The sequence below is a fragment of the Bufo bufo genome, chromosome 9 (assembly GCF_905171765.1).
Source record: "Bufo bufo chromosome 9, aBufBuf1.1, whole genome shotgun sequence".
In the NCBI taxonomy this organism is placed as follows: domain Eukaryota; kingdom Metazoa; phylum Chordata; class Amphibia; order Anura; family Bufonidae; genus Bufo; species Bufo bufo.
The window spans coordinates 46779131-46792741 of record NC_053397.1 but is presented as its reverse complement, the minus strand read 5'-3'; the positions used below and the strand labels follow the sequence as shown (position 1 = coordinate 46792741).

The 13611-nt window shown below is 42.0% G+C and overlaps 1 protein-coding gene across 1 annotated transcript in view; it reads left to right on the top strand.

Annotated features, from left to right (window-relative positions):
- The window catches only part of DPYD (dihydropyrimidine dehydrogenase), a 1571083-nt gene that overhangs the window by 1280088 nt on the left and 277384 nt on the right, over positions 1-13611 (top strand). The gene's annotated exons all lie outside the window — the stretch shown is intronic.

The window sequence follows — 13611 nt, the reverse complement described above, 5'->3', positions numbered from 1 at the left end:
ATGCCCTTTAATGTACTATGTTACCTGTATAGGGTAGAGGAGGCTTACTATGGCTTGTGACAACAGGACATTTACAAAAAAGATATCACTTTTCTAAAGATTTCTGGGTAGTCAATATCTTATGCTTATGTATCATACATATTCAGACATTTTTGACCTCTACGATACTCTAAGCCTTGCTAAACACATGCCAAAATCCTTAACCCTTCAACCAGTGTGAGATAAATATTTCATGATTATAATTACAGCTTTTCCTAGGTTGTTGCACTGCGCTGGAGCTTAATACATACCTCTGGAGCTTATAATGAGGCAATAAGCGCTGATTTTCTTAGGGTTTAATGTGACATGCAACGTATACAGTGAATATTTAACCAGGTCATTATTACTTATTTCCATAACTGCTTGATATAATATCTCCCCCAAGGTGTCTTACTTGGCCTTGCTAAACGCTTGATAAAGTGTAAGCATTTGATTAAAGCATCAAGGGCAGTGTGAAATACAGCTCCACCTTACAATAACCCACATTACTTTATACCATTCCTATAATGAAAGGTGTATATCCAATGTTTTATACATGCGGATAAGAAACCACGCAGACCGTCGGTTATTAAAACAAGCATGTTGAATGATTTAAATGTCTCATGTATTTCATTATTTTATTTTTTATTTAACTTTCATGATCTCATAATGAGGGATATTCTATCTAAACTTGGAGGTGCCAATAATTTCCACTCAGATATCTTGGAAATCTGTTCTAACTTTTCTTTGCAATAGTTTTAGTAAATCCTTCCCAGCATGATTCTTTTTTTTATTTTTTATTATTAGTTATTTATTAAAAATTTTGAATAATTTTCCCAGGAGCTGAAGTGCTGATATACATTTTTTCCCTGCATTGTCTGTATACCCAGTGCAGTAGGGTATGTTTCATTTACTGAATAGGAGATATTGGACAGAAATGTGCAGTTTCTAAAGCTGCCAGTATCAGATTCCATGGGCTATTCCACAAATTTAAGTCCACTTTTGACTCACGTAGCTGGAGGAATTTTTTTTCCTTTTCTGTGGGTGGGCAGTAGCTCATCACATGAGACAGTCAAGCATCTGCATTTTCGAAGATGCATTGCAATTAGCTCTTATTAACATTTTCCTCCACACGTAAGTATGGTACTAATTAGTGTTGAGCAAACTTGTGTTTTCAAGTTCGGCCTACAAGGTTCGGGTTCAGGTTATCTAAAAATCCCGTTATGGATTCCGCTACCACGGTCCGTAATGGAATTCTATGATGGCATGCCCAACGGAAGCCTATAAGAGGCATTCTGTATTGCATTCCATCATAATAAAAGTCTATGGCCAGCATAGACTTTGACTATGATGAAATGCAATACAGAATGCCTCTTATAGGCTTCCATGGTGCATGCCATCATAGAATTTCGTTATGGACCGTGGTAACGGAATCCTTTACGGAATTCTTAGATAACCCAAACACGAACCTGAAAACATAAGTTCGCTCAACACTAATGGTAATGCCTCCACAATTTTCTTCTCCGCAGTCTAGAGAGAGCCATACTATATATTTACTTGAGAAGTAGGGATAAATGAATGAAAGGTGTCTGGTCCACTTCACCTGCTGCACTGTGAGTTGACAACGTCACATTGAAAGGTGGCAAGGAAGCTACTAAGCATATCAGTCCATGGGTATTGTCACGAGGGTGTCAAGAGCCACGTCTGACTCCGTTATACCCGGGGTCAGGAAGTCGCAGCGGGTGGCTGCGCGTTCGATGTACAAAGACAGTGCTGTTTCGTAATGGTAGCTTTCTGGGTTTGCCTTGCAATCCTTTTTGGCTCACTCAGGGATCCGTAGCTTCTCCTCCTCAGCTGTTTCTTGTCCAGCAATCCCAACCTCCTTATATTCCCATCTCCCACTTCTCTGGTTGCCAGATATAGAGCTTCCTGCCTGGACTTCTATACTGACCCACTGGAGCTGAGTAGCTGAGATCCCTGGTTGTTGTTCCAGAGTGTTACCCTCCGGATCCCTGTTGGGCCTTGGTGGTCTGCTGTTGTCGCCCACCTGGGATTATATGTTTGTCTGTATTGTCTGTCCTCTCCTTGGTGTTTTCCTCTTAGTGTCAGTGGTGCGGACTAGTGATCCCACCGCCCCGTTCACTACACAGGGCTCATCTTAGGGAAAGCCAGGGTTTAGGCACGTGATCGGCGTACGGGTGAGGAACCCGTCTAGGGACGTCAGGGCAGTCAGGTGCCAGCCGCAAGGTGAGTCAGGGGTCACCACCTTTCCCTCTCCCTTGGACAGGGCCTTCCCATTTCCCCCCCTTTGCGTGACGCCGGTCATTACAGATATCCGGGGAAAAGATGGATCCAATGGTTGAACTTCAACATGTGGAAACTTTGTTCTCAAGGTAGGTAAGCCACAACTAAAGGAGTCTTGTAGCGATTTTCTTTCCTTTTTCCCTTTGAGAGCACATGCACACTTAGCCAAGCTGCACATCTGTGTGCATGAGAAGTCCTGGTATCTCTTAGCCAGCATTTGACAAGTATCTGAAATGTATGACCAATACGGTATGGCTTTCTGTGGTAGGGAAGCTGAGTACAGAGCCTTATTTGTGTGGTGTTGCTATTCTACCTATTCTAGCAGTACAAAAGTGCTGCATCTTGACCCACATATATATTGAGAAATTTGGCTTCCATAAAAATCTGTAGTTTATTTATGCAAAAAGATAAAAAGCCAGACAACAGTGTCTACGCGTTTCAGGTCATTACATGCAGATCCTTACTCATGACATAAATAATAGTGCTACCACACTCTAAAGGTAATAATGAGATGACTCTGCCTCATACTTCACAGCAAAGTTGGTAAAAGCAGGATAACATCCAGTCATGTATGTTATCTGAAGAAGGAGCCTGTTAGGCTCCAGAACACATCATATCCATCCTCAATAAATTGTGAACGCTATTCCAAGTTTCCAACTTGTTCCTGAGCCGAGCAGCTCCCAGACCTTCTTCATTCATCTAGGGGAGGAATGGGATGATAATTCCCATTCCTGTTGCCAAACACTGCCAACCATACCCTATCTACTTGTAAACAAGGTGTATAACATTACATTGCATTATAAACCACTTACAATAGCAGTACCATAGGTCTGGGGTACTACAGATGCTGTATGTGGTTTAGCATTGTTTAGCTAAAATATGCAAGTATGCTAATATAGATGTTGTTTTTATTTACATTTTATACTATGTCCTAATTCTTTTGGAATTGGGGTTATAGTAGAGCAGTTCACTTAAAAGAGATTATGAATTCAATTTTTATATAAATAAAGCACTAAATCATAAACAAAATTATCTAGTAATGTGTTTTTACAATTACAATTAGTATATTGCCACCTGGCGTTAATGTGCACCTGTCAGGAATCATCCTGCTATGTCTGTTTAGTTCAGATTGTCTTGCTCTCAAGTTCTCCCTCAGTTAAGATGGTGGATTGTGTCTCAGCTGGGTGCCATTTTACTTCCTGTTTCACATTTAAACCTCTCAAGCCTGTTACTAATTGCTTGAGTATTGGGTTTTAGCTTCTGCTTGTGCAGTCCTCTTGCTTGGAACTAGCTCTCTGGTTTGCTCTCCCTCGCGCTTTACCCTGCTACTCTGTGACATCCTGCTACCTCCTGTTGACGACCCGGATTGCCTGACTATGTTCCTGTGCCGCCTGCCCTGACCCATTGCTCATCTGACCTCGGCTCTACTGCATCCTTTGGTCCGGCACTGTTACTACCGGTAACGGCTCTGCCTGCCTGGCTCTACTGCATCCTTCGGTTTGGCACTGTTACTACCGGTAACGGCTCCGCCTGCCTGGCTCTGCTTCATCCTTCAGTCCTGCAACCTCCTGTTCAAGACTCCAGTGCTTCCTGTGTACAGGCCTTGTCCCTGCCATTGGATTCCAGCAGTATTCCACTAGTATCGTGACAGAATACTCAAGCCAAAAATGGAGTCCGCCGGGACTGGGAGTTCAGAGGTTCGCATTAAGCAACTTCAGACTGCTATGCAGACTTTAAAAAATGAATATGACGCCTTTGAAGGACAGACTTCCCACAACATCCAAATTTATGGACAAACGATTCATGAGCTACGTGGTACAGTGCAGACATTATCCGACCAGATAGTTCACTTGGAGAATCAAGTTTCTGTACCACCCACCTGCTATGGTGCCTGCAATGACCCCTAAGTTACCACCATTCAGATTGGGCAGAGACCGCGACAAGTTCCGGGGGTTCCTTAATCAATGTAGGCTATATTTTGATGCAAATTCAACTCAGTTTCCTACTGATGGATCTAAAGTATTATGTATTATTATGCTGCTGACACATAAAGCCATTGCCTGGGCTAGTCCATTGATTGAAACTCAAGACGCCCGGCTAAATCACTTAGAGGACTTTATCGATGCCATGAGTCAAATGTTTGATGATCCCAATCGAAGTGCTACAGCGGAAGCAACATTACTAGCATTGCGCCAGGGCAGACGCCCTGTCACAGAGTATGCAATGGAGTTTAAGAGGTGGGCTGTCGACACCGATTGGAACGAAGCGGCAAAAAATATTTTTTTTTTAAGAAAGGACTATGCAGCGGCGCAGCACATTAAAAGATGAACTTGCTCGTGCAGGGGCCCCTTTGGGTTTGGATGCTTTTATTAACTATTGCATTCGAATCGATACCCGATTTTCTGAACGACGACAAGAGAAATGGGCTACCTTGAATTATGATACTAAGCAGTCTCCATCTTTTCCTGTTTCCACTTCCAAGGAAAGATTTACAGAGAATCAGGAAGTGAGCCTATGCAAGTAGATTCCATGCTAAGACGTGAAAACGTTGATCGAAGAGAGCACAGGCTCTGGGAAAGTCTATGCTTTTACTGTGGAAAGTCTGACCATTTCCTTATCAACTGCCCTAGCCGTCCGCGGAGGTTTGTGGCAGCCATTACAGATCATTACTTTTCAGATGGAGAATCAATTGCTTCGGAAACAGAATTATCTGAGAAAGCAATCATCCATTCTATTTCATCTGTGGCCCCTCATATTAAGAAAAAGAATAAAGACTCCCATTGCTTCCTTACCATTAAAGGGGTTATCTAAGTTAAATCAATATATGTTAAGGTGGCTTAAAACATTATTAAAAATACATTTCTAATGTACATTCATTATTTATTCTGCTGTGTTTCCACACGCCCAAAGCGGGTCACGTGACCCATGACGTCACTCACCAGGCTCCGGCGGTGACGTCTCGTTTACAGCCTTCTCCCTGCTTGAGGGAGGGGCCCGGCTCTGTAAACAAAACATCAGAGCCTTTGGTGCCCGCCCCCCTCTCTCTCTGTATCTGGCTGCCGCGGTTCCTGTTAAGGGAACACTTATGCGCGATCCTTATCAGTGCCGGCAGCCATGAAGAAAATGACATGGATTCCAAAGCTCCCTCCCTCCGGTCCACCAGTGTGCCCGTTGCCCTGCGTCTGGCGATCTTTACTCGCCTCAGCTGGTAGCTCAAAACCACCCCCAGGAACATCACAAAGTAAATCATTGCCCAAAATATAGATATTGCTGTGATATAGCTTAGATAGATATAGGTGTCATATATGACACCTATATGTATATAAGCTCTATGACACCTATATGTATCTAAGCTCTATGACACCTATATGTATCTAAGCTATATGACAGCTATATGTATCTAAGCTATATGACAGCTATATATGTATATAAGCTATATGACACCAACAGTGCCTTGCAAAAGTATTCACCCCCCTTGACTTTTTTCATATTTTGCTGCCTCACAACCTGGAATTAACATGGATTGTTTGAGGATTTGCATCATGTAATTTACAGAACATGCCCACAAATATGCAGATATATATATATATATATTTTATTGTGAAGCAAACAAAAAATAGGACAAAATAACAGAAAAAGTGCATAACTATTCACCCCCCTAAAGTCAATACTTTTCAGAGCCACCTTTTGCAGCAATCACAGCTCCAAGTCGCTCTGGATAAGTCTCTATGAGCTTGCCACATCTTACCACTGGGATTTTTGCTCATTCCTCCTTGCAAAACAGCTCCAGCTCCTTCAAGTTGAATGGTTTGCGCTTGTGAACAGCAATCTTTAACCACCTCAGCCCCCAGTGCTTAAACACCCTGAAAGACCAGGCCACTTTTTACACTTCTGACCTACACTACTTTCACCATTTATTGCTCGGTCATGCAACTTACCACCCAAATGAATTTTACCTCCTTTTCTTCTCACTAATAGAGCTTTCATTTGGTGGTATTTCATTGCTGCTGACATTTTTACTTTTTTTGTTATTAATCGAAATTTAACGATTTTTTTGCAAAAAAATGACATTTTTCACTTTCAGTTGTAAAATTTTGCAAAAAAAAACGACATCCATATAGAAATTTTGCTCTAAATTTATAGTTCTACATGTCTTTGATAAAAAAAAAATGTTTGGGTAAAAAAAAAATGGTTTGGGTAAAAGTTATAGCGTTTACAAACTATGGTACAAAAATGTGAATTTCCGCTTTTTGAAGCAGCTCTGATTTTCTGAGCACCTGTCATGTTTCCTGAGGTTCTATAATGCCCAGACAGTACAAACACCCCACAAATGACCCCATTTCTGAAAGTACACACACTAAGGTATTCACTGATGGGCATAGTGAGTTCATAGAACTTTTTATTTTTTGTCACAAGTTAGCGGAAAATTATGATTTTTTTTTTTTTTTTTTTTTTTTCTTACAAAGTCTCATATTCCACTAACTTGTGACAAAAAATAAAAAGTTCTATGAACTCACTATGCCCATCAGCGAATACCTTGGGGTCTCTTCTTTCCAAAATGGGGTCACTTGTGGGGAAGTTATACTGCCCTGGCATTCTAGGGGCCCAAATGTGTGGTAAGGAGTTTGAAATCAAATTCTGTAAAAAATGACCAGTGAAATCCGAAAGGTGCTCTTTGGAATATGGGCCCCTTTGCCCACCTAGGCTGCAAAAAAGTGTCACACATCTGGTATCTCCGTACTCAGGAGAAGGTGGGGAATGTGTTTTGGGGTGTCATTTTATATATACCCATGCTGGGTGAGAGAAATATCTTGGCAAAAGACAACTTTTCCCATTTTTTTATACAAAGTTGTCATTTGACCAAGATATTTATCTCACCCAGCATGGGTATATGTAAAAAGACACCCCAAAACACATTCCTCAACTTCTCCTGAGTACGGGGATACCAGATGTGTGACACTTTTTTGCAGCCTAGGTGGGCAAAGGGGCCCATATTCCAAAGAGCACCTTTCGGATTTCACTCCTCATTTTTTCCTGAATTTGATTTCAAACTCCTTACCACACATTTGGGCCCCTAGAATACCAGGGCAGTATAACTACCCCACAAGTGACCCCATTTTGGAAAGAAGACACCCCAAGGTATTCCGTGAGGGGCATGGCGAGTTCCTAGAATTTTTTATTTTTTGTCACAAGTTAGTGGAAAATGATGATTTTTTTTTTTATTTTTTTTTTTCATACAAAGTCTCATATTCCACAAACTTGTGACAAAAAATAAAAACTTCCATGAACTCACTATGCCCATCAGCGAATACCTTGGGGTCTCTTCTTTCCAAAATGGGGTCACTTGTGGGGTAGTTATACTGCCCTGGCATTCTAGGGGCCCAAATGTGTGGTAAGTAGGTAAATGACCTGTGAAATCCGAAAGGTGCTCTTTGGAATGTGGGCCCCTTTGCCCACCTAGGCTGCAAAAAAGTGTCACACATCTGGTATCTCTGTATTCAGGAGAAGTTGAGGAATGTGTTTTGGGGTGTCTTTTTACATATACCCATGCTGGGTGAGATAAATATCTTGGTCAAATGCCAACTTTGTATAAAAAAATGGGAAAAGTTGTCTTTTGCCAAGATATTTCTCTCACCCAGCATGGGTATATGTAAAATGACACCCCAAAACACATTCCCCAACTTCTCCCGATTACGGAGATACCAGATGTGTGACACTTTTTTGCAGCCTAGGTGGGCAAAGGGGCCCATATTCAAAAGAGCACCTTTCGGATTTCACAGGTCATTTTTTACAGAATTTGATTTCAAACTCCTTACCACACATTTGGGCCCCTAGAATGCCAGGGCAGTATAACTACCCCACAAGTGACCCCATTTTGGAAAGAAGAGACCCCAAGGTATTCGCTGATGGGCATAGTGAGTTCATGGAACTTTTTATTTTTTGTCACAAGTTAGTGGAATATGAGACTTTGTATGAAAAAAAAAAAAAAAAAAAATCATCATTTTCCACTAACTTGTGACAAAAAATAAAAAATTCTAGGAACTCGCCATGCCCCTCACGGAATACCTTGGGGTGTCTTCTTTCCAAAATGGGGTCACTTGTGGGGTAGTTATACTGCCCTGGCATTTTCCAGGGGCCCTAATGTGTGGTAAGTAGGTAAATGACCTGTGAAATCCTAAAGGTGCTCTTTGGAATATGGGCCCCTTTGCCCACCTAGGCTGCAAAAAAGTGTCACACATGTGGTATCGCCGTATTCAGGAGAAGTTGGGGAATGTGTTTTGGGGTGTCATTTTACATATACCCATGCTGGGTGAGAGAAATATCTTGGCAAAAGACAACTTTTCCCATTTTTTTATACAAAGTTGGCATTTGACCAAGATATTTCTCTCACCCAGCATGGGTATATGTAAAATGACACCCCAAAACACATTCCCCAACTTCTCCTGAGTACGGCGATACCAGATGTGTGACACTTTTTTGCAGCCTAGATGCGCAAAGGTGCCCAAATTCCTTTTAGGAGGGCATTTTTAGACATTTGGATACCAGACTTCTTCTCACGCTTTGGGGCCCCTAGAATGCCAGAGCAGTATAAATACCCCACATGTGACCCCATTTTGGAAAGAAGACACCCCAAGGTATTCAATGAGGGGCATGGCGAGTTCATAGAAAATTTTTTTTTTTGGCACAAGTTAGCGGAAATTGATATTTTTAATTTTTTTCTCACAAAGTCTCCCGTTCCGCTAACTTGGGACAAAAATTTCAATCTTTCATGGACTCAATATGCCCCTCACGGAATACCTGGGGGTGTCTTCTTTCCGAAATGGGGTCACATGTGGGGTATTTATACTGCCCTGGCATTCTAGGGGCCCTAAAGCGTGAGAAGAAGTCTGGAATATAAATGTCTAAAAAATTTTACGCATTTGGATTCCGTGAGGGGTATGGTGAGTTCATGTGAGATTTTATTTTTTGACACAAGTTAGTGGAATATGAGACTTTGTAAGAAAAAAAAAAAAAATTCTGCTAACTTGGGCCAAAAAAATATCTGAATGGAGCCTTACAGAGGGGTGATCAATGACAGGGGGGTGATCAATGACAGGGGGGGTGATCAATGACAGGGGGGGTGATCAATGACAGGGGGGTTGATCAATGACAGGGGGGTGATCAGGGAGTCTATATGGGGTGATCACCACAGTCATTGATCACGCCCCTGTAAGGCTTCATTCAGACGTCCGGATGCGTTTTGCGGATCCGATCCATCTATCAGTGCATCCGTAAAAATCATGCGGACATCTGAATGGAGCTTTACAGGGGGGTAATCAATGACAGGGGGGTGATCAGGGAGTCTATATGGGGTGATCACCACAGTCATTGATCACTCCCCTGTAAGGCTTCATTCAGACGTCCGGATGCGTTTTGCGGATCCGATCCATCTATCAGTGGATCCGTAAAAATCATGCGGACATCTGAATGGAGCTTTACAGGGGGGTGATCAATGACAGGGGGGTGATCAGGGAGTCTATATGGGGTGATCACCACAGTCATTGATCATGCCCCTGTAAGGCTTCATTCAGACGTCCGGATGCGTTTTGCGGATCGGATCCATCTATCAGTGCATCCGTAAAAATCATGCGGACATCTGAATGGAGCTTTACAGGGGGGTGATCAATGACAGGGGGGTGATCAGGGAGTCTATATGGGGTGATCACCACAGTCATTGATCACGCCCCTGTAAGGCTTCATTCAGACGTCCGGATGCGTTTTGCGGATCGGATCCATCTATCAGTGCATCCGTAAAAATCATGCGGACATCTGAATGGAGCTTTACAGGGGGGTGATCAGGGAGTCTATATGGGGTGATCACCACAGTCATTGATCACGCCCCTGTAAGGCTTCATTCAGACGTCCGGATGCGTTTTGCGGATCGGATCCATCTATCAGTGCATCCGTAAAAATCATGCGGACATCTGAATGGAGCTTTACAGGGGGTTGATCAATGACAGGGGTGTAATCAATGACAGGGGGGGTGATCAGGGAGTCTATATGGGGTGATAACCACAGTCATTGATCACGCCCCTGTAAGGCTTCATTCAGACGTCCGGATGCGTTTTGCGGATCCGATCCATCTATCAGTGGATCCGTAAAAATCATGCGGACATCTGAATGGAGCTTTACAGGGGGGTAATCAATGACAGGGGGGTGATCAATGACAGGGGGGTGATCAGGGAGTCTATATGGGGTGATCAGGGGTGATCAGGGGCTAATAAGGGGTTAATAAGTGACGGGGGGGGGGTGTAGTGTAGTGTAGTGGTGCTTGGTGGGACTTTACTGAGCTACCTGTGTCCTCTGGTGGTCGATCCAAACAAAGGGGACCACCAGAGGACCAGGTAGCAGGTATATTAGACGCTGTTATCAAAACAGCGTCTAATATACCTGTTAGGGGTTAAAAAAAACACATCTCCAGCCTGCCAGCGAACGATCGCCGCTGGCAGGCTGGAGATCAACTCTCTTACCTTCCGTTCCTGTGAGCGCGCGCGCCTGTGTGCGCGCGTTCACAGGAAATCTCGCCCATCGCGAGATGACGCATATATGCGTGACTCTGCGCAGGGCTGCCACCTCCGGAACGCGATCCTGCGTTAGGCGGTCCGGAGGTGGTTAAGTCTGACCACAGATTTTATATTGTATTGAGATCTGGGCTTTGACTCGGCAATTCCAATACATTTACATGTTTCCCCTTAAACCACTCAAGTGTTGCTTTAGCAGTGTGTTTAGGGTCATTGTCCTGCTAGAAGGTGAACCTCCGTCCTAGCCTCATATCACACACAGAGTGGTACAGGTTTTGCTGAAGAATATCCCTGCATTTAGCACCATCCATCTTTCCCTCAACTCTGACCAGTTTCCCAGTCCCGGCTGCTGAAAAACATCCCCACAGCATGATGCTGCCACCACCATGTCTCACTGTGGGGATGGGGTTCTTTGGGTGATGTGATGTGTTAGGTTTGCGCCAGACATCGCGTTTTCTTTGATGGTCGAAAAGTTCAATTTTAGCCTCATCAGACTATAGCACCTTCCTCCATACATTTTGGGAGTCTCCCACATGCCTTTTTTTAAACTCACAATGTGCCTTTTTGTTTTTAGCTGAAAGTAATGGCTTTCTTCTGGCCACTCTAAAGCCAACTTTATGGAGAGTACGGCTTATTGTCGTCCTATGTACAGATACTCCAGTCTCTGGAACTCTGCAGCTCCTCCAGGGTTACCTTAGGTCTCTGTGCTGCCTCTCTGATTAATGCCCTCCTTGCCCGCTCCACGAGTTTTGGTGGGCGGCCGTCTCTTGGCAGGTTTGCTGTTGTGCCATGTTCTTTCCATTTGGTTATGATAGATTTGATGGTGCTCCTGAGGATCATCAAAGATTTGGATATTTTTTCTATAACCTAACCCTGACTTGTACTTCTCAACAACATTGTCCCTTACTTGTTTGGAGAGTTCCTTGGTCATCATGGCAGTGTTTGGTTAGTGATGCATCTTGCTTAGGTGTTGCAGCCTCTGGGGCCTTTCAAAAAAGGTGTTTATATGTAATGACAGATCATGTGACACTTAGATTACACACAGGTGGACATCATTTCACTAATTATGTGACTTCTGAAGGTAATTGGTTGCACCAGAGCTTTTAATGGGCTTCCTAACAAAGAGGGTGAATATATACGCACATGTCAATTTTCTGTTTTCTATTTCTAAACAATAGTTTTATTTATATATTTTTCTTATTTCACTTCACCGACTTAGACTATTGTGTTCTGATCCATCACATAAAATTCAGATTTACAAAACATTAAACTTAAGGCTGTAATGTAACAAAATACGAAGAAAGTAAAGGTGGGAGAATACTTTTGAAAGGCACTGTATATCTATCTAAGCTATATGACAGCTATATCTATCTATCTAAGCCACATGGCAACTATATGTATCTAAGCTATATCTAAACTTTATGACACCTATATGTATCTAAACTATATGACGGCTATATGTATCTAAGCTATATTAGATAGATTTAGCTGTCATAGCTTAGATACATATAAGCATCATATTGCTTAGATAGATATAGCTGTCATATAGCTTAGATAGATATAGCTGTCATATAGCTTAGATAGATATGGCTGTCATAGCTTAGATACATATAGCTGCCAGATAGCTTAGATACATATAGCCGCCATGTGGCTTAGATAGATATAGGTGTCATATAGCTTAGATATATATAGCTGTCATAGCTTACATACATATAGGTGTCATATAGCTTACATACATGTCGCTGTCATATAGCTTAGATACATATAGCTGTCATATAGCTTAGATACATATGGCTGCAATTTAGCTTAGATACATATAGCCGTCATATAGCTTAGATACATATAGCTGTCATATAGCTTAGATACATATAGCTGTCATATAGCTTAGATACATATGGCTGTAATTTAGCTTAGATATATATAGACATCGTATGGCTTAGATACATATAGGCGTCATATAGCTTAGATACATATAGCTTAGATACATATAGTCATCATATAGCATAGATACATATAGCCATCATATAGCTTAGATACATATATCTTAGATAGACATAGCTGTCATATAGCTTAGATAGACATAGCTGTCATATAGCTTAGATACATATAGCCGTCATATAGCTTAGATACATATAGTCATCATATAGCTTAGCTAGACATAGCTGTCATATAGCTTAGATAGACATAGCTGGCATATAGCTTGGATACATACAGCTTTCATATAGCTTTGATACATATAGCTGCCATAGAGCTTAGATACATATAGTCATCATATAGCTTAGATAGACATAGCTGTCATATAGCTTAGATAGACATAGCTGTCATATAGCTTGGATACATACAGCTGTCATATAGCTTAGATACATATAGCTGCCATAGAGCTTAGATCCATATAGGTGTCATATAGCTTAGATACATATAGCCATAATATAGCTTATATACATATGGCTGTCATATAGCTTAGATACATATAGTCGTCATATAGCTTAGATACATATGGCTGTCATATAGCTTAGATACATATAGCCATCATATAGCTTAGATACATATAGCTGCCAGGTGGCTTAGATACATATAGCCGTCATATAGCTTAGATAGACATAGCTGTCATATAGCTTAGATAGACATAGCTGTCATATAGCTTAGATACACATAGCCGTCATAGCTTACATACATATAGGTGTCATATAGCTTAGACACATGTCACTGTCATATACAAACCGGATTC